The following is a 5,000-nucleotide window of genomic DNA, read 5'->3' as shown; positions in this document are numbered from 1 at the left end:
TCACTCGCATACCTTCTTACGCAGTGCAGAGACACTGAACGTTTTTGTGGTCGAGTGCAAAGATTTCCGAAAAAAAAATGTTTTGATTGGTCAGAACAAAATGTCATGTAGTGAGGTTTTAATGGTTAGAATTATCGAGGTTTGCTGCGGGTATAATGAGGTAATTTGCAGATAAGTGTTTGTTATACACTGCCATTTCTTAATAATTTAAACATAAGGCATTTAATATCGTTATTTCAGGTGCTATGTGTTGTACCTTGTGCGAAACATTTCAGAACTTTAAGATATCAATCTTAGTTTCTATGATTTCATGACGGTATTTATAATGATGTTTTTAATTCATAATGTTGTATTAAACACCCTATGAATGGTTAATGCTTAATGCTTAAAAGCGAAATTAATGTGCTAGACATCTAAGGTAGGTTTAGGTAAGGGAATTAGATCAAGTGAAGGATATTTATGCGTCTGAGAAAGGAGAACAGGTTGTTATAAGAAGCAAGGATATGACGTAGGTCTTGTCTGTGAGAACGGAAACCGCGAATACGAATATTCCAATGTAGGAGAGTTATTTTATGAGTGAAAACGCCGGTACGTGTTGGGGAATCTGGAGGGGGGAGAGCTAGGGGGTGTAAAGGAGGGGTATCAGGAGGTAGGGAATCTGAGGAAGGGCATTGCTGTAACATGAGTGATTCCGTGTGTATCTGGGAGGGAGTGGAATGGATAGAGGGGAGGGAGGGAGGGAGAATGTGCGTATAGTTGAAGGAGGTGGGTGGTGTTGGGAGGGAAAAAAAGGAAGTGGTGTGGCGGGAATTTAGTGGTAGTAGGATGGATATCGGAAGGATGAATAATTGGAGTTGAAGGGGATGTGTAGTCTTAGGAGGGATTAAAAAGAAGGGGTATAGGGGTGCTATGAGTAAGAGGGGGATGGATATCAGTGGTGGACGGAATTGAGGGGGTTAGGTTGTGTTGAGAGGAAGTAGGAGGAAGGGGTGTATGGGGAATATGAGTAGGAGGGGTATGGATATTGGCAATCATTTCAAGTGTGGAGAGAGCATGAGTTATGGAATTTGGTGTCTCAAGCATATAGCTTTGAATGTCTTCCATAGTTTCTGCAGTGGTTGGTTGGAGAGTTTTGTGAGACAAAGGTTTTCTTATTAGGGAGGGGGAGGGGAGAGGAGACTGGTGTCTGAGGAGTAAAGGTAAAGGTAGGTGGAGGTGAGTGTGCGGTAGGGGAAGAAGGGGTGGAACGAAGTCTGTCTAATGTGGGTAGTGCGGAGAGGGAGAGGGGATGATGTTGGGGCTGTAGTTGAGATTGGTGTGTCTGGATTTAGAGGGGCAAAAGAATTTGACTGGGGGATTTTGAAGTGGAAGTGGGGAAGAAAGTAGGTATAGGGGAGGGTGTAGGAACATCTTGAGGTGGAGGGAGAGGGGCAGAGCGAGCGACATTCCTGGAGTAGGGAGTATAAGAGAAAACTTGTCGGCGCGCTTCCTGTCTGGCTTCACGTAGATATAGACCATTTTTGTATCTGAGAACTGCTACCTCAGACTCGAACTTGTAAGTGGGACAGCCTCTATAAAATACATTATGGGGGCCGCCGCAGTTAGTACATCTGTTATGACCGGGTTGGGCACAGTGAGGACATCGGTCTGTGGAGCGGCAGTGTTTGGCAGGATGTCCAAATCGCCAACAATTTTGACATTGATGGGGAGGAGGTTGGTATGGTAGAACAGGGAGAGATTGTCCGCCAATGTAGATATGAAGGGGAAGGTCATGTGTACTGAAAGTAATTTTGGCAATGTTGGTGGGTTTCTTTCGATGACCTCTAGGAGGAATGGAGTAGCAATGTTCTGATATCACGCAGCCGAGAAAGTCTTCTCCACAATCTTACCAATCTTTGGTATCGACTGGGCAGTTTGCTAGGGAGATAGAGACAGTTCCGGTACAAGTATTAAGAGTTGGATGAGGTTCTGCAGGAATGGGTTTGCCAGAGAGATCAGTTAGTTTTGATAATGCTATAGCTTCAGTTTCAGATCTGACTTACAAGACGGGAGCGATCGCGTCGGGTACGGAAAGGGACTCTGCCTACATGTTTTTGGAGACATTGTTGAAAAAGAAGTGTTGCCTGAGTAAGGAGCTGTAGGGGGGATCACGAAAAATGGGTCCCATTTAGTTGGGCTAAATAGAGTAGTTAGGTATTTGTAGGGTTGGTGGTGGTAGAATCACGGGGGTGTGTGGAGGCGGGAGTGTTGTTAAGGGTGTAGTATTACGGAGAGATGGAGAATAAGGCTGTAAGGTAGTAATTAGGGAGGTTGGGGTATTTGATGAAGAAGGTTGTAGGGGTAGAGTTGATGAATTTGAGGAAGTTGGGAGGGTAGCAATGTCTTCTGGAGTTTGAGTCTTTGCTTGGATGAGTAATGCACTAGTAAGCATTGAGGAGTGGGTAGTAGTGCCAGTGTTCGGAGTCGTGGTCAAAGGAGAACCTGGGGCTATTTGATGAAGGGACAGGCCTCATTGCCCCTATTAGGGGTATTACATCTTCATTACTGGCCATGGCAAGCCTTGATTGTGTAAAGGGAAATAAACAGTCCACCCCCAGTGCCCTGTCGGGGGTAAGGGCTAGACAACTAAGTCAGGGGAGCACCGTGCCCATGGTTCCCGCAGGCCGTTCAAGACTGACACAAGGTCAGCCTTTCATCCTTACAGCACGGATCTTACACCTTAGGAAGTAGATAGTAGAAAGGGTTGGAGAAGGGACGGAAACAAAAAGCTGGAGGTGGAAAACATGCAAAATTAGTTGAGTCGAGGGCTGAGGCTCTAGGCAGGGGAGATCCATGCATTGGGTCTCAGTCTCCGTCTCCTAAGCCCCCCTCCCCCCAGGACAACAACAGGCAAGGGATTGGGGAAAAAACACCCTATGAACACAAATGTGTGGCCACGATCTATTTCACCTGGGCCGTTGTTCCGTCGGTCGGTTAAAAAAAAATAATAATAATCAAAAGAGGCAGGCAAGGGGTGTCGTTGTCCTTGGAGGAGGGATTGTTAATTTTGATAATTACACAAACAATGACCGAAATCATATAAAAGTAGCTCACGTATATCAACCATCGGCTTTCAATATTACAAGTTTATCAAGTGGTATACATACCCGTGATCCTTTACTGAAGAGTTTACAGTATTGCTATGATGGGTTTCAGTTAAATTTATCGGGTGATGCGCGTGTCTGCCATGGGTTATTGATAAACGTTAAAAGTTAACAAATTTATAGTAAGCCCATGAATTTAAAATAATAATGATAATAACGCACATGATTTGAAAAGGTGGAAACTAATCCCAGGAAAGAGATGCTTCTGTCGCGTGTTGGACAAACGGACTCCGCTTTCGACTATTTCATAACAATTGACGATATTTAAAGTGTTCTGGTTTTGGTATAACACTGTGATGTAACGATATATATATATATATATATATATATATATATATATATATATATATATATATGTGTGTGTGTGTGTGTGTGTGTGTGTGTGTGTGTGTGTGTGTGTGTGTGTGTGTGTGTTTGTATATGTATGTATATGTATATATTTATGTATATATATATATATATAATCATATGTATATATATATATATATATGTATATAATCATATGTGTATATATATATATATATATATATGTGTGTGTGTGTGTGTGTGTGTGTGTGTGTGTGTGTGCGTGTGTGTGTGTGTGTGTGTGTGTGTATGTATATGTAGGTATATGTATGGATATATATATATGTATACATATGTATATATACGTATATATACGTATATATATATATATATATATATATATATATATATATATATATATATTTATATATATGTATATGTATATTTATGTATATATATGTATATATGTGTATATATATGTATATCTATGTGTATATATATACACTTCTATTTGAATTATAATCTGGAAAAAGAACATAGTTGAGAGGGTCACACCGCTTGCAATCTGGTCTGCATTTTCAATTACCTATCAAATTTCCTATAAATACCTATAATACACCGAGTGACGTGTGATACGTTACAAATATTTAATCTTGTGCATTGGGTATCGTAAGTAACGTTTTCGATGTACAATAACATTTTTTCAAAAGTATTGAGAAAAACTCACGAACCAGCGTAGATTATTTCAATTCTTCAGGCCCCTCTTGCCCGTATGCGTCAGACACATCGATTTGCGCCGTCTAAGAAATTTATTTCTTATTGTAATTACACATTAAGTATTACTCTTGTACTGTCATATATTTTGAAATAGAAACAAAATCTCTTTCGTGTACCATTATGCAGGCTATATCTACACACGAACTTCAGTGATTAAAATAAATTAACAAAAATGGACGGCATCGTTGCTTTGTTTACAATATGAAGGAAAGGATATCAGATGCCGATTTTTAAAATATTGAGATAGTTTCATCACTGACCAATGTCGGGTACAATGACTTTTCTACGAGACCGTAGCAAAATCCGTTAAGTATGAGAAAGAAGGGAGTCAACTGTTGGGGAAGCAGAACTGCATTTACTTTCCTTACCCTTATAAATATTGGATGTGTACTCGTGTTCTTCTCCCGCTCTGCAACGACGGTGCCTTTTACTGTATTTCCTATTGACTGACGTGTGATTTGAATTGATTTCTTGAAACAACTCGAAGAAGAGCTGCTACATATTGTAAAGAAATGCATAACACATTTAACAAAATGCCAACGACATCTGGTGTTCCCAGGCGGTCACCCATCCAAGTACTGACCAGACCCAACGCTGCTTAACTTCGCTGATCGGACGAGAAGCGGTGCTTTCAACGTGGTATGATCGTTGACATGTTCCAGCTGAATTTTACCCGACTTTGTGGCAGCGATGGCAGATTCGATCACCATTCATTCGAGTAGGATGCATCTTTTGTTTTGGCATCAAACTTCAGGACCGTGCTATTCCCATCACGTCACGGCGATCTGCTCCACA

At 41.1% G+C, this 5,000-nt stretch overlaps 1 non-coding gene across 1 annotated transcript; it reads right to left on the bottom strand.

The window, feature by feature from the left end:
* Positions 1-4,739: 4,739 nt before the first annotated feature.
* On the bottom strand, positions 4,740-4,858 carry LOC113801613 (5S ribosomal RNA). Its single transcript, XR_003475253.1, has one exon. It is a non-coding gene; the product is annotated as a 5S ribosomal RNA (ribosomal RNA).
* Between the last annotated feature and the right edge of the window lie 142 nt (positions 4,859-5,000).

This window comes from Penaeus vannamei, chromosome 18, assembly GCF_042767895.1.
Source record: "Penaeus vannamei isolate JL-2024 chromosome 18, ASM4276789v1, whole genome shotgun sequence".
Taxonomy (NCBI): domain Eukaryota; kingdom Metazoa; phylum Arthropoda; class Malacostraca; order Decapoda; family Penaeidae; genus Penaeus; species Penaeus vannamei.
Note: the sequence above shows the minus strand (reverse complement) of the source record. Positions and strands in the feature narration are given on the sequence as shown.